Source organism: Sarcophilus harrisii, chromosome 5 (genome assembly GCF_902635505.1).
Source record: "Sarcophilus harrisii chromosome 5, mSarHar1.11, whole genome shotgun sequence".
Taxonomy (NCBI): Eukaryota; Metazoa; Chordata; class Mammalia; order Dasyuromorphia; family Dasyuridae; genus Sarcophilus; species Sarcophilus harrisii.
Genome location: NC_045430.1, coordinates 194,259,278 through 194,283,686, shown reverse-complemented (window position 1 = coordinate 194,283,686; position 24,409 = coordinate 194,259,278).

Here is a 24,409-nt window from a genome sequence, read left to right as displayed (position 1 = left end):
TTCTTACTTGAAATGTTTGGGGCCTGATCTGGGATCCTCTAGGTCTTAACATTCTGATATCTTTCCACAATCATCTTTGTCTCAGTATAACACTGTGAGGCTTTTTTCTGTGTTTATACATTGTGTTTTGACACAATTGAAAATTTCTAACAAGCAGTTCTCTCTCTCCAGATACATATATGGTACCTTCACAGAAAATAAGGTTAACTTATTTTGAACAAAACTCAGTATACTGTCAACCACAGAGAAATGCTTATTAGTACGTGTTTCTTTGAATGATGATTCTAGTTCCTGTGGCAAGTACCCTTCAGCATGACAAAAATGGTAAATTAAAGTTGTCAGACAGACTGTAATAAACCTGAATCAGCCCAGACAGGTAAATATCTCCTTGACTCCATTTTTGTTGGTGATTTTGTGAGTTTGGCCATTACGTCTTTATGAGTGATTATTTTTTCCTAGCATCTCTATGTTGTCATTACATTCTGAGTGATATTGATTTCCCTCATTATTGTAAATAGTGTTTCTGCCTATTTAATAAAATTTGTGATATAATTTAAATACTTTTCATAGCATAGTAGAAAACTAAATTGGACAGAGGCAAGGATTCTAGGCCTGACTGCAGGTAATTTATCATCAGTTATTCAACAAACATTTCTTAAGCACTTATTGTATGCCAAGCACTGCTGATTAAGCACATGAGATATAAAGACAAAAACAGTTCCTGAGCTCAAGGGAGATCATTTTAATTGGAGAGACAACATGCAAATAACTATATATATATATATATTACACACATACACATATATAATTAGGTAGCTAATTCTACTATAATATTACATATGTGTTCCTAAAAATCATCTCCACATGCAAAATCCTACAAGAAAACTAGAAGGCTTATGGGAAAATTGAGGTTAGAAGAATTGCTGACATATTAAAAAATATAGGAACCTTAAAAATATGATAGCGCAGTTTTATAATGTTAGTCAAAGAAATACATTAATATTATAATAAATAGTGCTAAAAGTTAGACTGATACGTATCTTTTTCTCCAGTTGCAATAGGATCCAAACTGGCAAAGCTGAGTCACCATGAAAGAGTCTAGAGCCTTAGTGGGACTCTAGGGCTGGGGGACTCTGCCCTGGGGATTAGAGAAAACAAAGAAAAGGGTCAGAGCTATCCATCTCAGTTCACAGTTCTGACTGCACTGGAAAATATACAATAAATATAGTACTTTACCTTGAAAAAAGATTTGACACTCACTTATATCTAGAGAAAGTCTAGTTTGAAATGTGCAATATGAATTGGGAATATAGACTAAAATTCTTTGGACAAATCTTAATCTTTCTAAACTTCAGTTTTCTCATTTTAAAATAAGGAAATGGATTAGTTGATACAAAAACACATTTGGATGTAAAATTCTATGATTATGTGAAATTAGCTATCAGCAACTAATCTTATTCCAGAGCTCCTCCCTTTAAAAATAATAAAGAAAAAAGGAGGAGCAAAAGGAAACAAAGTATTTATATAACACTCTAAAATTTGCGATGCATTTTACATACATCATTTCATTTGATATGACCCAGTCAAAAGCTTTGAACAATTCTTAAAAGAATTTCAAATTATCAACAATCCTATCAATGATTGCTTCAAATCACTAATAATTATAAGAAATCATTGTCATTGCATATATTAAAAATTAAATTATGTAAACAATTATAAATCATAATAATTATAAGGAAAATAAATCAGTCAATCAATAAACATTTTAAAGTTCTTACTGTATGCCAGGCAATGGGGAAACAAAAGGGCAAAAAAAAAATCCCTTTCTTCCAGGAACTCACAATTCAATGGAGAAGACATTGAACAAATATGTACAAACAAGCTATATACAGCATAAGTAGAATATATAAATAGAATAACAGAAGAAAACCACTAGAAATAAAAGGGATTACAAAAGATGGGTTTTAGTTGCAAAGAAAGAAACCAGAAAACCCAATAAGTACTGAGATTTCAGTTTCTGCCTACCAAATTAGAAAAGATAAAAAAACAATTGGAATAGTCATTGTTTGAGATTGTGGAAAGACAAGTATATTAATACATTGTTGGTAGAGTTGTATGTTGTTCCAAGAATTCTAGAAAGCAATTTGGAATTGTAGTAGGAAAGTGACTAAAATGCCTATAATTTTTGACTCAAATGTTAGACTGCTACACATACCTCAAGGATCTGAATGGTGTTTTTTTAAAGTCTTAGATGCAACAAAATATGATTCAGAGCCTATCAATCTCTACTCTATCATACTGATCAATTATAATGTAATTAAATTAAAGTCTAAATATGAGATATTTCTTGGAAAAGTATAGTGTGCTTTCTAGAGCCCCCAAATTGGGGTGCCAAAGAGCCCCCATGCTGGGATGCCAAAATATACCGTCCAGATTAGTTCTCTGGAGGATCTTGGGACCAGACCAAGTCCTTGGTCTTAGTGGACGAGTGAAGAAGGCAGGAGACCCTTGAGATGGTCAAAGATGGAGTCCCTTTATTTCAAGTCCAATCAGCCCCTAAATACCTTAGTATAATTACATCACCACAGCACACCGAGCATATGTTAACTATAAGCATCCTGCTGTAGATATGTAAATGCCTCTTACTGTAAGTATCCCTTGCTTCAAGTAGAACACAGGTGGTCACTCCCTCCTTGACTTCTCAGGAAGGATAAGAGGCACCAAAGGGAAGTGGGGAGCCGAACCAGACATTGTCAGCAGGTTCCCTCTGGGCTGAAGGGTCTTATACCTGACCCAGAGTTTCCCCACTATCTTCAGCCCTCTACAGAAATCTTCTAGAATAATCAGTGGAGCATTTGTACTGAGGAAAGTTAAGCACATTGTAGAATGTCTTTGTGTAATATACCATTTCTAGATTCTACTCAATCATTCTCTTTACAAGAGCCTGCACTCAGAGATAAATAGAATTCACAAGTGTTCCCTATTGCCTCTTAGATAAAATAACAAATCATCATCCTAACATTTAAGGCCCTAAGGAACCTGATTCTTACTTTTTATTCTAGTCTTATTTAATCATATCCCCTTTCACATACTCTTTGTATCAATTAAACTGGTTTTCTAGCTGTTCTCTAGCCTTGACATTTTATTTCTCACTCCTTGCACAGGCTTTCCCACATGTCTGGAATGGACTAACTTTTTTTTCCACTTCTGCCTTAAATTTCCTAGTTTCCTTCAAAACATAGCTCAAGTTCCACCACTTAACCAAGTCTTTCTCTTAATAATAGTTTTTTTTAATATTCCTTGTATTTCATTATTTGTAAATAATTTATTATTCAATTGCTTCCATCAATTCATCCCCCAGTAGAATATGAGGTCCTTGAGGGTAGGAATTGTTTCATTGTTTTTTTTTTCATATCTCCAAATTCAAAATGAAAAACATTGCATTTAACAGGTGCTTTAAAAGTTGTTTTTGAGTTATTAAATTGATCTTATATACTATCCTCAGGCTTATAAAATGCTTTCCTTCCAGTGCTATTTAGTAAATAGGAAAGGGCCTATTTTCTCTAGAAGGATTACAAGATTTGTTCAATGTAATGTTTTCTGGTTTGGTTTTCCTGTAGGTCTCTGGATTCTTGGGAGCAGCCTTCATTTCAGTTCAGTAATCACCACACAAGTAGCCAGGGGTTAAAGTCCAAATCATTTATTATCTCTTTCAAAGTCTTGTCTCCTTTTCCTGGGGCCTATTTAGCTTTCTTGGAGGCCTCTCTCCTTAGTTCCGAGAGCTTGAGCTCCCACCTGTCTTCTCTGCCCTCTGAATCTCTCCAAATGAATCCTGGCTAAGGCTCCTAGCTTATATGCTCTACACTGAATATAAACCAATCATTATTGAACCATGCTAAACTATATAACCATTATATCCTCAATTCCACTGATTTAGCTCCTTGTTTCAAGTTCAGAGTTCTGGCCCATAATAGTCCAAGATAGTTGAAATCAGGATTCAAAACTTATCCAACTTCTAAAATATTTCCCACTATACCACACTGCATCTTATACATAAAATCTTCCAAATGCTTTATGGGTTAGCTTCCTAAGGCTTTCCCATCACACTGATGTAGATTTCCAGTATAGAAGTCAGTCAGAAGAAGTTATTTAAGACTCGTCAAGATATGATGTGTTTCCTGTATCTTGCTGTTCTGCCACAGTTTCCTTGAATTGTTCTGCCTCAGTTCCCCTGATTGCAACCCCCTTTCCTAACCATTAGGACTGATATAAATTAAGGCTGGGAGGCCTGACCACTAGCATTCCATAGAGCTATAAATTGCAGTTGGTTAATCAGGGATTATGGGATATATGGGATATATCTCCTATCTCAGACTGAGTGGCTCCTAGCCCTCCTAATTTATCAGGATTTATGATCTTTCCTTACTCCCAACCAGTCAGAACCAAATTATGGTCCATTCCTGGAAGTTTCCACTCACCAGAGCTCTAACCCCACCCTGCTTTGTTCCCCTGATCGCTGGAACCGTTTAAGAATCCCTGGAATCCATCACTTGCTGCTGGGTGCTTTGAGACATGAGTCTAATTCAGCCGCTGAGAGTAGTAACATGGATCCAGTTTTGCCTCCAGCCCAATCTCTCCCTCTAAAAAAAAATATTAAAAACTCTCTATTCACCATCTTGCCTCAGTTTCTCCAGCATTACATTGCCTTACTCATGAATTTTTAATGCTATAAAAGACCTCTGTTTATTATTGATAGATCAGTGTACCTGGCTAGTCATTTGTGACATAAGCAAAACTCTCCTTTGGCAACCATGCAATCTGATGTGTGACTGAGAAGTAATTTAAGGAAACCCTAGTGAATAAAGACTCAACAATAGCTAGCTTCCAGGTGCATTGAAAGTGTGTTTGACACCCAGCAAGATCCAAAGAATGACTACTTGCTCTTCCTGAGGGTTTTAAAGAATCAAAGGATGGCATTACCTCAGGGAATATTTCCCTTTATGGCAAACTCAGACTCTGTTATGGAGTACACAAACTGCTTGAATTGGCACCCTGTGCTTTGTTCAAAACCTTCCTGCCTAGGGTTTAAAAAATAAATCAAAGGGAATGAATGAAATACCTTCAGCATATTATTAAAAAAAACTATTGCTTGCTCAGTAAGACTTCTAGTTTCATCATGTTTACCACCTCAGACTTAACATCAGCATTTGGCTCCTTTACATATCACTCTATTCTTCACACTACAGGTCATTTTCCCTTGAGGGTCTTCTACAATCTCCTTTAAGAAAAGAATCATTCTTCTTTCTAAAGCTTGGAACAAATCTAAGTTGCCAGAAAAGTGCAATTCCTATTATAAATATAGTAAGAAAATAGGAAAAATTTGTAAGTCTATGAAAGAAGTAGTAGGATAGAAAATTACCCTTCTTATAAAATGAGTTAACTCATAATTTTCAATCCAATCAGTTGCCTATGTCCAAACCCAATAAATATTAAACACCTACTGTATGCCAGGCACTAGGTTAAACACTGGGAGCTGTTATTTTGTGATCCCACAGACCAGACCATTTTATCTTCCACTATCTCCCAGTGTCTTCCAAGTTTGTTAGCTAGTTGCATCTATTTATTCATCTCATCTTCTGTCATATTTTCCTTTTCCTTCAATATTTCCCAATATGAAGGTCTTTTCTAATGTGTTCTATCTTCTTATAATGTGAGAAAAGTATTTAAGCTTCAGTTTCATTATTTGATTTTTCAGTAAATAGTCTGCACTAATTTCTTTAAGTATTGACTGATATAACTATTGATTAGAGAAATGCAATTTTAAACAACTCTGAGATACCACCTTACATGTCTCACTTAACTAAGATGACAGAAAAAGATAATAATAAATGTTGGAGGGGTTATGGGAAAATTGGGACACTAATGCATTGTTGATGGAGTTGTGAAGTGATCAAACCATTCTGGAGAACTATTTGGAACTATGCCCAAAGGACTATCAAGCTGTTCATACCTTTTGACCCAGTTATAAATGTTTGTAGCAGCTTTTTTAGTGGTAGCAAAGAACTGGAAAATGAATAGATGCCCATCAATTGGGTAATGGCTGAATAAATTATGTTATATGAAGAGAATGGAATATTATTGCTCTATGAAAAATTATAAACAAGCTGATTTTAGAAAGGCCTGGAAAGACTTAAATGAACTGATGCTGAGTGAAATAAGGAGAACTAGGAATATAATAATCTCAAGAATGCACAATGATCAACTACAAAAGGCTTGGTTCTTCTCAGTGGTTCAGTTATCTGAAGCAATCCCAATAGACTTTCAACAGAAAATTCCATATGCACCCAGAAAAACAATTAAGGAGGCTGAATGTAAATCAACACATTCTATGTTCACTTCTTTTTTCTATTTTTTTTATCACTCCCATGGTTTTTCCCTTTTGCTCTGATTTTTCTCTTCCAACATTATTCATAAAGCAATGTGTATTAAAAATATATTTTTTAAAAGTATGGATTGATTTCCCATTCAAGGAACTCTGAAACATTTTCTCCAAAACTACAATTTGAAAGCACCAATTCTACAATGCTCAGCTTTCTCATAGCCACGTATTGCTACTGGAAAACCAATAGCTTTGATTATATAGACTTTTGTCAGCAAGGTGATATCTCTGTAAAGAACTAGAAATAAAAATTGATTCAATGAAAGGCAGTTCCTTCCCTCAAACAGTTTATAATCTAAAAGAGATAATCTACAAAAGTTAGCAAGGAAGAGAGAGAAGAAATGACTGTCCAGGAAATACCCAGTGGGGACATCATTGTTCTAAGGAACTGAAAGCAGAGCAGTGATGAGGAGTGGAGTGAGTTGAGAGTTCATTTTCCAGTCTCTGTAAAGGAAGGCATTGGGACGAGTTTAGTTCTCTGTCCTCCTGTCTTTTGATTGAAGAGGAGAAAATGCTGAGAGAGGTAGTATCAATCAGAACTTGAGTTAACAGCATGGGGGTTAGTTTAACAGTGATAAATTCCATCGCTTTCTTCTAGCAGTTCATTATAATAAAAGGCATAAAATTGAAAGAAAGCAGCCTTGGGCAGGAATACTCTTTGTATCTATAGAATAAAATAAGGGTGTATTTGTCAGTCTGGCATCACAAAAGAAAATTCTGCAAGAAGAAAGAGAAAAAAATTGCTGCATTAAAATAATTGTAGATAGCATAAAATACCTTGGAGTACACCTGTTAAAACAAACCTAGTGACTATATAGGCAAAATTATTTTTAAAAAATTCTTATACAAATAAAATAAGTTTTAAATAACTGGAAAAATATTAATTGTTCATCTGTAATCAGGGCCAATATAATAAAAATAACGTTTTTACCCAAACTGATATATATTCAATGCAATTTCATTTAAACTACCAATTTGTTTTTATTGAATTAGAAAATATGACAAAATTTATTTGGAAAAACAAAAGATCAAAAAAACCCAAATAAAGAAAATTGCAAAGGAAGGAGATTTAGCAATATCAGATCTTAAATTTTATTATAAAACAATAATTTGAAACATGTGCTGGTTAAGAAATAGAAAGCTAGATCCATGAAATAGAGTAGTCATACAATTTACAACATCAAATAAATATAGTGACCTTTTATTTGATGAGTGTAAAAGTTTAATATTTGAGAATAAGAATTCATTATTTCATAAAAATTATTGGGAAAATTGGAAAGCAATATGGCAAAAACTGGGCATCTTACACCATTCACCAAAATAAGATCCTAATGGATACAAGACTTAATAAAGAGAGACTTTTACCCCCAAAAAATTAGTATTTGGAACATATTACCTATCAGATTTATGGAAATGTAAACAATTTATAAATAAATAAGAAAGAGAGTAAAGTTAAGTGTAAAATGGGTGATTTCAATTACCTTAAACTTAAAAAATTTTGCACAAATAAAACAAATGTAACCAAGATAAGAAAGTAAGAAGAAAATGGGGGGGAAATTTTATAATTTCTCAGATAAATATTTCACATCTAAAATATGTAAAGAATTTTGTCAAATCTATAATAATGAGATTAACTCCCCAATTGGTAAATGACCAAAGGATATGAACAGGCAGTTTTCCAATGAAAAAATCAAACAATCTATAAGGGAAAAAATGTTCTAACTCATTATTTATTAGAGAAATTCAAATTAAAACAACCTTGAGATATTATTTTATACTTACCAGACTGGCTAAAATGATAGAAGTAAGAAGTGAATAATGTTGGAGAAGATGTGCATAAATTGGGACATTAATTCATTGTTGGTAGATTTGTGAACTAATCAAACCATTTTGGAGAGCAATCTAGAATTATGCCCAAAGAGTTATTAAATTATACATACTCTTTGGCACAGAGTCTATTTCCACTACTTGGTCTATTTCCAAAGATAATTAGGGGAAAAGAAAAAGATCTTATATGTTCTAGAATATTTATAGCAGTTCTTATTGTGGTATGGTGGCAAAGAACAAGAAATTGCAGGGATGCCCATCAATTGTGGAATGGCTGAATAAGCTGCAATACATGATTGTGATAGAGTGCTACTGAGCTATAAGAAATGCTGGCATCTATATTTTCAGAAAAGAACACTGAAGACTTACATGAGATAATTAAGAGTGAAAAGAGCAGAACCAAGAGAACATTGTATATGGTAATAGCAATATTGTTTTAAGAATGACTTTGAATGAACATATTATTTTGACTATTATAAATATCCAAATTAAACATAGAGGACAGAAGAAGAAAGATGCTATTTGCAATTAGAGGGGGAAAAAACTGCTAAATTGAAGCATGTATAGGACAATTTTACATTTATATATCTATTTGTGTCTAAGGTAGCCAACTAAGGGGGACGGGGAAGAAAAAAAATTTATAGAATTTTTTTGAATACTTGAAAGGAAGTTGTGCATAGTAGATTTGCAGATCTGCAATCATGTTTTTTTTTAATTATAATATGTAAAATCTTATTTTATTATATAAATTTTAAATGAAATAAAATTTTAAATTTTTAAAAATTAAAAAAAATTCTCACTATTTCTTCTATATACCTTGTGAACCATTCCTCTATATACCTCATAAATGACATATAAAAACCAAGTGAGGGATCTGTGTCATTCTGAATATTAAATATTAGTAAAACTTAGTTTTTCATTTTAGATTAAAACTGAAAATAAATAGTTCAATCCTTTCTTCCCATACCAAAATGAATTATATCATATATATTTCCCCATCTCTACCCCAATCCATAAAATGGAAGCCAAATAAGAACTCTAGAAGAACACCTCCTGCACCTGCTGTGGTGACCTTACCATTCTCCAAACCAAGCACCATTACCCAATCCCACCAAGAACTTGTAGTATTCCCTCTTGACTGGATGATATCTTCCCATCCCAACTTTTGTCCAAGGTTATATTTAACCCCACTCTTCTCCAAATTCTGTTCCCATTATATTTTATACAATAGTAATCACCGAGTTATTTATTTGTTTTATTATTATTCTCCAAGTTTCAGAGTTTGGGGGACACATGACCTCCCAAACCTAAGTAATTCTAAATCTTTACTTGATATTTGCATCTTCAGTGAAATGGAATCATCCTTCCTACCCTTACAGTGTGAGCTCCTTAAGAGCAGAGGAAAAAAAATTTTTTTTTCTGTAACACCAGAACTTAGCATAGTGCTTGCTGCAGAATAAGTGCTTAATAAATACTTTTCTCTTCCATTCTCTTCTGGAAAATTCTGATTTATAGAATAAAATATTAACTCTTTAGTCTGGCATTTAAGCCTTCTCTGTTCCCCAAATCTAGATCACATAGCTTTATTTTGTATTATTTCCCCACCTATTTTCCAAAATTCAACACTCTATCTCCTACATCCATGTATAACACAAATCATTATCCATGCCTGGGATATATTACTCATACATGTCCACTTGGTATCTTTGTCTTTAAACCTTAGATCAAGTGTCCATTCCTCCACCAAGTCTTCCCAGGTGTCCAGATATGTGAGGACTCTCACCCTCCCCGTGATATTTGCTTATTATATTATATATCCCACCCCTATTCCCAATAAAATGAAATCTCTTTGAGAGAAGGGGCTTTTTATTTTTCTATCTGAAACACTGAACATAGCATCTCTAGGGAAAAAACCTACAGGGTTCCCTGAAAATTTGATGACTCTCAAAAAGCTAAAACTCCCATGCATACTAACCTAGAACAGTCTTCCTCCCCCCTCCCAATCCCCCAAAAAAGAAATGAAAAGAAAAAGGGCAAAATACTCTTCCACTGCCTCAGTCCCCTCAACCCTGAACCAGGAAATAACAAATAACAAAAAGATAGAACCACCAGAGAGTAGCAGCCATAGTGATCAGGAAGCAGTGATCTGCTGATAACTTCAGAGGCAGAGAGAAATAATAGCTGCAGAGGTAGAGTGTCTATTCAACAGAGGATGGCTGTGAAATTGGAATAGAGCGGCAGCAGCAAACACCTCCAGGAATTATCAGAGACAGAGCACGGAAATAACCAGGCACACCTGGTTGCTAGGGCTCGGAGCCAGGAATGATGAGCCAGATTTGATAGAGACCTTTCTCCCCTAGGAGCATGAGTTTTCCAGGAAGTGATGCCTTTCTTTCCACTGTACTAGATGGTACCACTGTATTTAAGGAGAGTGAGGAAGAGCCTAAAACAATTCCATTGCTTGATTTTCTCTTACAATTTTATTATTATTTTTTAAATTCACATCACTGCAATTTTACTAAAAAGTTATTTTAATTCATACCTCTGCTACATCTTTAAGTTCTAAAGACTTATGTACTTGTGTCTGTTTACTTTCTTATGATGTAAAACTAAGCATGTTCCTATTTTAATGAAGACATTTTGTTATAGAAAAAGTCATCTTGATTGGATCATGAGCTTTATTTAACAATTCTCAACCTATGGGAACTGATGAAAGCTTAATTTGTCTTGGCCTTCATCACGCAAGGCATTACTATCCACTTGGCAGCACCGGCTGTCATTACAAGCTTAGGATCTGAAAGAAAATAATCCAACTCTAATTATATTTGAGTGTAAATTGGTGCAGATATGGAATTTTGTTTGGAGAATAAGCAAGAAGAGGTTAAAGGGGAAGAGATGTTTTATAAATATAATTTATTTTAATCCCCAAATCATTTTGCATTATGTACCTAGAAAGGACTTTGAGAGAGTTTATTTGACTTGGAAATCTATTTTTAAAAAATAATTTTGCATTCGGCATAATCAACTTGACTAAATTAGTAGGAAAAAAAATGAAAATTTTCATTCTCAGAATTCACCACCCATGATAAATAGTTTGTACTAAAACATTTTGGGGGAAGGGAGAAAGCATAGACCAGTAAGAGCTTTATGGTTGCATTGATTCCATTTTTAGTAAGCACATATGTATCATCTCTAACCCATTTCCATGACATACAGAATGATGCTTGATCAGGTTACTAAAAGATCTTGACTTATGTACAGAAGCATAGATATTACTATTGAAATAGTGCCTAAAAATCAGAAATGATGCCCAGAACTGAGCCACTGTCCACATCTGTTGTTCTACTTTTGCATTTTATAACTATAAGGTTCTATGCCAATATAGAATCAAAAGAAAACTTCAGACAATTCAATAATTACTAAGATTTTCAAAAACTGCCCTACTATATCACAAATAAGATTAGTTTTGTTTTGTGTTTTAAATTCAAGAAAATTTCAAGGACATGTCCAGATGCTGTCTGTAAATATTTTACACAAAGCTATACATTTAAATTATATTTTTGTTAAAAACTCCTGAATTTCTAATTATTAAAATCTCTAGGCCAACTCATTTATAAAATGAAGGTATTGGACAAAGCTCTAGAGTCATTCACAAACTTCACCTGGATTCCTTGTCCCAGGGTAGTTCCTGAACATTTATATATTCATATTGTTGATAATGGCTCTCATCTTGCCAGAGTTAAATTTAAGATGGAAATCTATCCACTTATACCTGGTTCCTGATGGACATTTGGTTAGCTAGGAAACTATTTCTTCTTGTGCTTAATAAAAGAGAGCTAATTGTGATATGATTTATCATATTCATTATGGAATTCTTTATGTTGCTTTGCTGTATTAGAAAAACAAAAATGGAAATAAAGATATACTTACTTCTCAGATATTCTAATAAAAACAACAACTTCCCCTATAGGTTTACCATTTGGATCTGAAACTTAAATAAAATCATATTAGGAAAACATCACCATCTTCATCATTATCCTCATGGCTTACAATTGTTGGGGGGGAGTTTCTTTTTTATAAAAAAAAGATGCTTTTACATTTATATTTTCACATGTTAGATTTAATTTTATTTTCTTAGTTACTATTTTAACATAAGGAAACATGCCATTTGATGCCCACATCAAAGTCATTAGAAACAGTTTTCTTTATTTTTTTTGTTTGGGTAGGAAATTTCATTAAAATAAGTGCAATAACAAAAATCACATTCCCCAGAAACTGATCCTAGAGATAAAATAGAGTTGAGGTCTGGCTCTATGTAGTTAGTTAATACATTAAAAGAAGGCCTTTGAATGAAAAGAAGACAAGAACTAGGAAACGTGTACCTCTTCTTCCTCTTTCTCCTCCCCTATTGTATTTTCCTGCATCTGACTTCTATACTTTATTTTTTTCGTTTTTTTGGCAAAATATTTCCAAAAAAGTCACTTTGTAAAAGAAAACATAGATCTCCCTCCAAAAAAACTCAAAGAAAGAGAGAGAGAGAGAGAGAATGATTCATTATGTATTCAATCAGTTCTTTCTCTGGATATGGATACAAATTTTTTAAGTCCTTCAGAGTATTTATGGATCATTGCATTGCTGAGAATAGCAAAATCATGCACAGCTGTTCATACCAAAATGTTATTACTTTGTGCAAAGTATATTTCACTTTGCTTGAGATGTTCTGAGAACATCCTGTTAATAATTTCCCACAGAATAATAATATTCCACCATAATCTCATATCAACTTTTATTTATCCATTCCCCCAATTTATGGAGATTGCCTCAGTTTCCAATTTTTTTGCCCTGAGAATAGAGCTGCTAAAAATATATTTTTAACATACAGGTCCTTTTCCTTTTAAAAAAAAATCTCTTTGGGGATTCATGTTAGTAATGGTATTGTTTGGTCACAGGTTATGCATGAGTTTATCGCTTTTTGGGCATAGATCCTATTTTTTGCTTATTTATCAAGTGGGGCATGCTCTTATTTTTTAAAAATAAATTGGACTCAGTTCCTTATGTATCTAAGAAATTAAGCCTTATCAGAGTAACTTGCTTTAAAATTCCTTTTACAATTATTATTGCTCACTCTATTTTCCCCCATTTTTTCTATTCTCTCTTTCCTTTCACCCTATCTCTCCTCAAAAGTATTTTCCTATTGACTACTCCTCTCTTGTATCCCTTTACTCTCTTACTTTCCTTCAGGATAAGATAGATTTCTATACCCATATTGAATGTGAATGCTCTTTCCATTTTAAGTCAATTCTGATGATATAAGGTTCAGTCACCCTTCTTCTCATTCTCCTTTTCCCCTTCCCCTCCCACTGTAAAAGCTTTTTCTTGCCTCTTTTATGTATATGTATACCACTCTACTTCTTCCTTTCTCTTTCTTCTAGTGTATGCATCTCACACCCCTTAATTTCACTTTAGGATATTATCTACCCCTTCATATTCAACTCATACCTGTACCGTCTGTCTATATATAACTGCCATAATTGAAACAGTTTTAATGACTTACAAGTATCATCACTTGTAGAAATGTAACTAGATAAACCTTATTAACTTCCCTATATCACTTTCCTGATTATCTCCTGATGCTTCTCCTGAGTCCTGTATTTGAAAATCAAATTTTCTATTCAGCTGTATTCTTTTTATAATGAATGCTTGAAAATCCTCTTTTTCATCCTCCATCTCCTAAAGGATTATGCTCAGCCTTTCTGGGTAGGCAATTTTTGGTTGCAATCCTACCTCCCTAATGTAAAAGCTACTAAAACTTGTGTTATCCTGACTGTGGCTCCATTATACTTGAATTGTTTCTTTCTGAATGCTTATATTTTCTCCTTAACCTGTGAGCTCTGGAATTTGCTATAATAGTTCTGTAAGTTTTCATTTTGGGATCTCTTTCAGGAGGCAATCTATGGATTCTTTCAATTTTTATTTTATCCTCTGGTTCTAGAATATCAAGATGGTTTTCCTTTATATATCATCTTGAAAGATGATGTCCAAGCTCTTTTTTTGATCATGACTTTCAGGTAGAACAATAATTTTTAACTGATCTCTCCTGGATCTATTTTTCAGATCAGCTGTTTTTCAATAAGATTTTTCACATTTTTTCTGTTTTTTCATTCTTTTGATTTTGCTTTATTGTATCTTGATTTTTCATAAAGTCATTTGCTTTCATGTGCTCAATTCTAATTTTTAAGTAATTATTTTCTTCAGTAAGCTTCTGGGTCTCTTTTCCTATTTGGCCAATTTTGTTTTTAAGGCATTCTTCTCTTTATTAACTTTTTGTATTTCCTTCTGCACCACTCTCAATTCTCTTCCTAATTTTTCCTCTGTCTCTCTAATTCGATTTTCAAAATCCCTTTTGAGCTTTTGCATGGTCTGAAACCAATTCTTATTTTTCTTGGAGGCTTTGGATGCAGGAGTCTTGATTTTGTTATCTTCTGTGTTTTGATTTTCCTTGTCACCAGAGTAACTTTCTATGGTCGGGATCTTTTTCTGTTGTTTGCTCATTTACCCAGTCTATTACTTGGCTTTGAACTGTTTGTAAAAGTGGAGTTCTGTTTCCAGGATGAAGGGTTGATTGTCCCAGCTTGATTACAGAGATCCTTCTAGGATTTGACCACAAGAACTCTTTTCTGCCTTGGAACTACAAGGAGTGTCACTGCTCCATTGTGGCTACAAGTTCTAGTGTACTAAAGCAAGAGTCCTTCCTCAGTTCTATTAAATAGACTTCCTGTGGTCTGAGACCTGTGGAAGTTAAGGCTGCCCGCGCTCACACCGGGTTTGCTGGTTTCCCAAAGCCCTCTCATCCTATTGACAGACTTTTTCTGCTGACATTCACTTCAAATCCATTTCACTCATAAGTCAAGATTTTACCCCCATTCCATCATCAGCATTCTTTGAAAATGAAGGATAAATGACATCTTCAGCACTTAGCACAGTGTCTGACACATAGTAGGCATTTATTGAATGTTTAAAGACTGGCATGGAAGAACTAGTCTGAATAATGCCCAAGATTTTCAAAAGGTTTTATACAAAGTGAGGATTTAGTCCTTACTCCACAGTAACTCTGTGGGTGCAATATCCACTAAAGTGAAACCAAAGACATTTGTGAGGTGTTTAGTAGGACAGAATAGTTTGTTCATGGTTTTATTCAATTTTATTCTTTACAGATGGTAGGGTAAAGCAAAGATGCTAGAGTATAATTAGTTGCCAAAGCAAATTATGAGTTCTTTTTCTCACTGTAAGCTGAATGACATTCATCTTTGAATTCACATGTATTACTTGTTGAGTGTCAAGTATTTAAATAATAAATATACCTTATTTAACTAATCTCCTTAACTGGAAATTTCCAAGGTCATCTAATTCAGTTTGCATCTAGGTCTCAAATCATACTACACACAGAATGTGTGTGTTAAAGCCAAAATATTTTAATTAGAATTAAAACATTTAGTAAAAATACAAGAAGACAGTTTCAACATACTCCAAGGATTAGAGTGTCATTGTTGATTAAATAGTGGGGGGGGGCAGGGATTTTCTTCTGAGATTCACACTCTGAATGATTAATAAAGGCAGAGAAAACTGAGAGAGAATTAAACAAACAGATCAGAAAGGAGCCATCTTAATAAGCAAACATCTTATTACAAAGAAAATTAAGTAAAAAACTCCTGAGGAAAATTAAAATATTATGATTATCATAAGCCTCCTGAGAATTACAATGGATCAAGTCTAAGTACATTCAAAATCAATCAAAAAGCAATCCAACATTTTAGTGAAAGAAATAACAACAAAAAGTTAAGCACTTAAGGAAACAAAAAATAGAATAGCAAGAGAGTAGAAATTTAGAACAAATGACAGAAACATTTGCCAAAAGAATGAATTTTCTGAAAAAAAGAACAAAACTGCAAGGCAAAAGTAGAGGCAGAATAAAAATTAATTAAAAAAATAAAATGATTACAGTACATAGTACTTCTATAAATTAAGAATGCAGAAATTGAAGCTAGGAACAGAGATCATACAAAAATTATAATTCTAGTAGGAAAATAGAAAGAAAAAAGAAAAAAATGTAACATCAAGACATCATACAGAAAAATTCCCTCAAGTATTGAAAAAAAATAGTAGAATATAATTTTATAGAATAAAGAGTATACCAACACAAACATTAAGCTTAACTAATCAAAAAAAATCTTTAGAACACTCCAAGGATAATCAGTCATAATGTGATAAACCTTTTCTTGACTATATGAAAACAAAGGAAAATTTACAAATCTGATACTCTGAAAAGCAAACCCTAACATATCTAGCACTTTCAGGTATGCAAAGCATTTTGCATATGTTAGCGTATTTGATGATAAGCTAACTCAAAAATGATTGTCAGCACTAAAAATTATTCATCCTCCAAAGTTATTTAAGTACCAAAGAATAGAACTGGATGTTCAGCAAAAATAGAATTAAAGTTGCTTCTTCAAAATAACACGGGAATAAAAAGAGTAGTAAACATTCAAACAAACAAAACATAACAAACTTTAAAACATTCTAAAAAGAGAAAACTAAGAAATTGAATTGATGCTTTTGTGGATGTAGTTAGGACCATTTTTATGGAACTTGGATTATTTATTTTAAGTACATATTATCTGAGAGGCATTAAGAAAAAAAAATTTTAAATCAACACACCAAATATCAAAAGGAGAAAGAGACAGGAGAAAAACAAGGAAGCAACTAGAAGAAGAAGCAAATAAACATTTTAGGGGCAAACATGACTTGGTTGATCATTGGACAAGTTTCTCATGTTTAGAGCTTTTATGAGATCTGTAATTTTATTAGTATAGGACTCTCCAGGTATAAAAAATTCTTATTAATACAGATTACCAACTTCTTCAAAATTCAGCTAGCAAATTTACGGAGCCCATTAAGATTTTACAAATCACTTTACATATGTCAATTCATTTGATCCTCCCAACAATCCTGTGATAGGTACTATTATAGTTCCATTTTTCAAATGAGCAAAAGGTTGGTGAGAGTTACACGGTTTGGTAATCTCTAAGGAAAGATTTTAAATGCTTTCTTAATCTTCAACTCCATCATTCTATCCACCAACTTACATAACTTGCCTGAATCAACAATGAGAAGTGAACTGATTAGCTCAGAATCAAATCTTTAATGTGTCAGAAGCAAGACTTGAACCCAGACCTTCTTAATTTCAAGGTTAATAGTACTCACTAATATGTCATCCTGCCTCTCCACATTTAGAGAACCATTCGATAACTAAATGTTTCTAGAAAGTATAAAAACTGTGATTTTTAGCCCTCCTTATTCCTTTTTCTTCCACTCCAGTACCAATTTTGTCGTACCAAAAAGGTGCTACACCCCCACCTTTTCCCTTAGATTCACATATTTTAAAGGCCAAAGAATTTGTGATCAAAAGTGGCAAACCGATTTGTTAGGATTCTTAGATTAGTTGTCCTCAGGAGAATGAACTCAACCTGTTATTGGGCCAGCCATGGTGAGACAGACATCTCCGAACTCTCTGCTACTGAGGAAGCCTAAGGGTTGTGGATTGTGTCCTTTCTGGAGTTCTGAGCTTCGGCAGATCTGAAGAGGATTTGGTATCTGCAGTAAATCTGGCATCAATATCGTGAGCTCCTGAGAGAGGGGAGGGCCACCAGCCTGTCTAAATAAGGGTGAACTGGCTCAGGTAAAAAACAGAACAGGTTAGGACTTCTGTGAGAATTAGCAATGGAACTGGACATAGGAGTGGTGGCTACACATTCTGCTTGGATATGATAGGGAGATCCAGTCTCAAAAAAAAAATAGTCATTGGGATGATAATGCACACCCAGGTCCAATCTTATCCAGAGTCACATACTTGGAGGTTCCTAACCCAGACTTATCCAGAGTCACCCAGCCACTAAGTGTCTGAGGTCAGATTAGAATTCAAGAAGATGAGGTATCATATGTCGCACAAGGCAAACCACAACCGTACACTGACCACCATTTTTGTTCAGACCCTAACGGAGACTCCTCATGACCCTGAACCAAGAGTCAGTGGAGTTGGAATATTTCAAAACTAGGGCTGACAGCCATCATCCTCAGAAGTAATTCCCATCAATTTGCAAGCTGTGACCTACTTGTGCAGGTGTCACAGACACATCTCAAAGATACCAGATTTTTTGGTTGTCAAAGTGCTTAGCTCTGTCAAATGACATAGAGGTTTATCATAGGTCCTGTTAAGAACAATGATAAAGAAGTGGGAAGAAAGGATTCAAAAGTGGAAAACACCTTTGGATAACAGATATCTAAACTGGGATTTTAATCCAGGTGCTTCAGCTGCAAACTTGTAGTTCCTTCCGCTATACACCATATTGTTCCATAGAATCTGGGGCTATACTTCTCAAATATTAGCCTCCCACTATCCTTATATTTTATCTTTGTTTTTCTTATTCAAGAACAGTTCTCCATTTTCTTTGTCCTCTGGAAAAGCCAGCCAAAATAACTGCTTAACAAATCTACCGCCTTTATCCCCATCTCCAATGTCCTACTATCATTTTTAGTGGACCAATTTTCTCCTTTATTGTCTGTCTACTGAGAATATATGGAAGCAGCACTTTATTGTTATTTGAAATGTTCTCTGCAATTGGGAAAGAACCAGGTTTCTTTTTGCACTTCTAATTGTGAAAGCAAAGACAGACACAGCGTGAGCAAGGATGTCAAAATGCTATTAAAGAATTTTTCTCATATCCTTTTGATTCATTAAACACACTCACACACGCACATACACACACATTCTGCTCCTTTTTAAGGAATAAATACACAATCTTCAGAAGACATGGTGTTTTTCTACCAATTTGATATTTTCTCCAGTCATCAACTTCAATTTCCCTTTCCCCCTATCATTTCAAAAGGAAGCAAAGAGTTACATAACTTTCTGGTTGTTTCCAAAATCACCTCCAATTAAATAATTTCTCATTTTACAACTGTTATGAAGTTCCCACAAAGATCCATTTTTGTGGTTAGGTAAAGTCTCCTAAATGGAAAGACATTCACATTTTTATTTATTTCATCTTGTTTTATTAGGAATTTCTCTCACTCATGCTAATAATTAGCCAAAACTCAAACCTTCTTAGTATAGGATGACAGATTAGGAGCTAGAAGAGATTTCAGAAACTATTTCCCAAAGCATTAAATAACTAAAAATTCCATCTTGGAAGTACTATCATGGGAAATTTTCTCATTATCATAGAGGAAATTTATTGGTAGATTTTTTAGTCAATTCTATAAAAATAATACCAGGTTTGATCAGACTTTTCTTGATTTTTTTCTATTGACTTACAAATGGGATCTCATTTGAACCTCAAAGCAATCCTGTAAATCAGGTGTTATTTTTATCTCCTTTTTACAGAAGAGAAAGCTAAGGTTCAATGACTTGCTAAAATTATACCGCTAGAACATATCTGAGGCAGAATTTGTTTTTTTTTTTTCTTATCTGAGGCAGAATTTGAACTCACATTTTTCTTGATTCCAAGTCTAGTTCTTTAGTTACTGTAGCAGCTGCTGGTTGTGACCTTACTTCTAGTTGAAATGTATATAAACAGCTAGTTTTAAAAGTAGGGAAAAGAATTGCCTATGAAGTATGATTTGATAGCACTCCAGATGACTATAATTATCTTCCCCCAAATATATGTTCCTTCAACTAGTAAAATTCCATCATTAATAATTAATTTTTAGAGGCAGTGAGATGGTACAGTGGCTAGGGTACCAGCCCTAAATTCAGAAGGACCAGACTTCAAATCCAACCTCAGACACTTAACACTTCCTAGCTATGTGACCCTGGACAAGTCACTTAATCCCAATTGCCTCAACATAAATGAATAGAAAAAAATTTAAAATAATAATTAATTTTAGTGCCTTCTTCAGGAAATCAAAGTTTATCAAATTTTTAGAGTTGAAAGGGATTCAGATCTATGTTGAACCTAGATCTGTCATGTCCTTTTGGGATCCAAAAATTTGTTATGCTATTCAAGTTTGTTTTCTTTTTTTAAGCATTCCTATAAGAGGGTGAACAATTCTACCTTCGTATGAATGAATTTACTGGATTCTTTCTTTCCCTCTAGAGAATAGGCACGAGGAAAGTCAAAGATGCTGGAGAACAGGAAGACTGAAGGTTCCTCTGAAAAGGGGAACAAACTTTACCTACTTCACAACCTTGCCTAAAGACCTCAATGCTTGAAACCAAACTTGTTTTGTTTTTTTTTTTTTCCATTTAAATCCCTGAGCTAAACTAAGGTGCAAGAGGAGAAAGTGATTAGACATGCATTATTCTCCTTCAGGAATACAAACACTTGGTTGACATTCATGGACATTTTGATCAAATTAAATCTGAAAGGAACACCCACCTAGATGCTTTCTGTCTGCAATAATTTTTAAGTGCACACTTTATGTCTTCTCAGACAAAAAGAGCACTGCAATAAAAAAGGTTACTATTTGCCACTTGCAAGCAACTGAAAGGCAGAAAATTACTCCAACCGGGCAGAATAAATTTTTTTCTCCTTTGAAACTAATATTAGGATAGCTTTATTTGAGGAGTCTGCAGTTTTGAGTATGTAACTCCCAAAGAATAAAAGTTAAGCTCCACAATTAGAGGCCATAAAATAATTTAAAGGAGCCACAAGACCTTCAAGTCCATTAGGAAAATTAACTTCCCCCCACCTCCCACTGCTTATACCGTGTGTCAGCAGAAGCTGGCATGTTATTGTAATTATTACTTCTGCTCCTTTGTTCACTGGCTGCCTGCTTCATACACTTCTATTAGACAGTCCTTACAGCAGCCTGGGCAGTTGGGTCAGTATGATTAACCCATGGGGAGAGTTGAAACATTCGTAGGTTAAGTGATTTGTCTCTGTAACCAAAGGAATCAGGGGTAGAGCCAGATTTGAAGTCCAGAGTTCCTCATTCCGATGTTGTTCTTGATCAGGGTGACATTTGTAGTAATGAAAATACTTTGTTCTTTCTGAGGATAATTGAAAGCTGCCAGAAAGGGAGTACAGCTAATGTCCAGGGTTGTTGGCATATGAGGCAATTAAATCCCTGAATGAGTTATTTCTCTGAGAAAATGATCACCTTATTTAAATGATTTAATATGTCTTCATATACCAAAGAGGCCAATGAAAGCTTAAGGCTTAAGGAACTAAAGAAATGGGAATAAGGATTGAGCTTTCTATTTCATTATATTAGGACTCTCACAGATGAAGAAACTGAACTGAACTTAAGCACATTTCCAAAACTGAACTCATGTTTCCCCTTTTCCTCCTATTATCTTCTTGCATTAGGGCAGAACTGATTCTTCTTCTAAAAGGGGCAATGCTATTGGGCCTGAAATTCCCATCATTAACCACTTTTTTGGATTATGGCATTGAAGAACGATTCCTTTTAAAATGCAAATGCCCTAGAAATATAGTGGAGAAATCTCTTCTTGAAAAGAGCGCTAGATCTGGAATCAGGATAACTTAAGTTGAGAACCAGTTTTGACATTTATTAGCTATATAAAAATTAGACCACAAAAAAAAATTATTCAATGTCTACTTAATGCTTCCTTATCTTTAAAACTCGGATAATACTTGGACTACCTACTTTTCAGGATTTATTTTTTAAAAAGTAAAAGGTCGATGTAAACACTTCATTTTAAACCTTAAAGTACTATAGAAATGGGAATAGGGATTGAACCTTTGATATCATCATATTAGGGCCCTCACAGATTAAGAAACTTCCTCTCCCAAATAAACCTTTATCTTCTCTGCAACTTACAGTCTTATAGAGATGTCCATTACACTGAGAGATTAAAAAATTTGATATATTCACATAGCAAGTATATGTCAGAAACAGAATTTGAACTCAAGTCCCAATGCTTTTTAAACCAGATTATTTTATACTTCCCACACTGCTTCTTTTGGGTACAAGTTATTATTCGGTGAAAATAGATGTAGATCAAATCCCTGTCTCTAAGATATATAGAACTAGCTGTATGACCATGGCCAGGTCATTTAACCCCTTAATGCTCCTGGGTAGCTTTTAAAAGTATAAATTGCACTGAATATGCTCATTTAACCTGTGTTGGTAGAGGAAGTTCCTCATAAGGAGTCCCTAAACAGACGAAATAAAGTAGCATATTTAAAATGAATATTAACATGTTGTAATATATGTATAATACTTTATAAACCTTAAAGTTATAAATATTAGCTAATGTTATTTTTTTCATGATTATCTGGGAGAGGCAAAGAATTAGTCATTAATAGTCAGCTAAAATTCAATTCAACTAGTCTTCGCTTAAACCTGTCGATAAATGGAAAAATCAATCAGTTCCTGTTTTCAAAGACTTTACTTTGAGACAGAGACGCAATAAAGAATATTTACATAGGTGAGGAAGAAGGAAGGACAAAGTATAACTAGAAGGCTGGGAGGGTGGGAATCAAGATGGGATTCACAGAGGAAATCATACCAGCCCTGAAAGAAGATAAAAGTTCCAAGAAGAACTGGAGAAGCACACTCAGTCCATGAGGAGAGACTGCACATATTGAGGGAGGCAGGAGATGGAAATAGAATGCTGAGTTAAGGGAAAAGAAAACTTTTCTCTCTTGTCACTATCACTCAAAGCTCTAAGCAAATAGCACATGAAGCCTTAATGTTCGAAGTAAAAAAGTGAAGGAGGAGTTAGAATGACTTTAACCTTGCAAAGAGAAAAATAAAATGTGACTGTGGAGAACTGAAGGCAGTGTGGTGAAATGGACAAGATCACCAAGTTTGGAGGTAGAATCTCTGGGTTCAGATCTGCCTCTGATACGCTGAGTAGCTGATCAGCGACAAGTCTTTCCCCAGACTTCTGCACCCTGAAGGAAAATTTAGATTTGTTAAGTAGCATCCAACTCAAATAGCAATGGGGGGCTCCTAAGTATATGGATCACTGTGGGTGCATATTAAGTTAGAAACCTGCATAGCAATATTATCTATATTTTATTATCTTTTCCTTATTTTGTTAAATATCTCCCAATTAAATTTTAATTCTCCAGCACTCAAGGATTTGGGGGATTGCATGCTTCTCTGGCTGCTTTTTAGAAAACTCTGGACTAGATTTCCTTTAAAGTCCCTCTCAGCCCTAAATTCTAAGACTTAAGCACTCTAGTTTGGTGCTTGGCAGAACACCAGAGATTAAGGGGAGAAATGAGGTGGAACTGCAAAGAAGAGTTTGCCATTAGGGTCAAAGAAAGACAAGTTAAATTGAAGATGAGTCATGAAAGAAAAAATTAATTCTGAGTATAGCATCAGGAGCTTCAGAAGATTTTCCATTTGTCTCTTCTCTGTTGTGATTTTATTTTTTAAGTTTGTTGAATTTTATATTAAAGATGGGAATTTTATAGGGATTAAAAAAAACAACAAACAATTCAAAACTGATCTCAATCTGTACCTCCCTGCTTGTATAGACGTCCCTCCTACCACCTGGTGGCAGCTTAAAACATTTCAAGGGTAGACAACAGAATGTACAATAAGCTAATTCTTCTACCAAACTCTAGTTCAGGCTTATAACTGACAAATGAGATAAACATTTTAATCGCTGGAACTGGTCAAATAAGCAGAGTTTAAAGTAGAATAGAACACACCCCTTCTCATTAAAACTAATGATTATTTGATTTTGTTTTCTCTGATTTTGCTAATTTGAATCAGTAAATCCACATTGGTAGGAAGATATTAACTGTAGGAATAGCTATGAATTATTACATCTATTCCCAAAATTAATTTATAACTACATCCAAAAAATAAGTGAACTGGACGCACCCTTTGGCTCAGCAATAGTCCTCCTTTGCCTATATTAATGACAACAACAAAATAATAACAATAATAATAGCTAGTATTTATATGGGCACCTAGGTGGAGACAATGCCTGGCCTGAGTTCAAATCTGACTGCAGATGCTTATTACTTGGAACCCTGGTGAATCACTTCACTCTGTTTGCCTCAATTTCCTCATCTGTAAAATGAATTGGAGAAGAAAATGGCAAAGCACTCCAGTATCTATGCCAATAAAACCCCAAATGTGTTCACAAAGAGTAGAAAA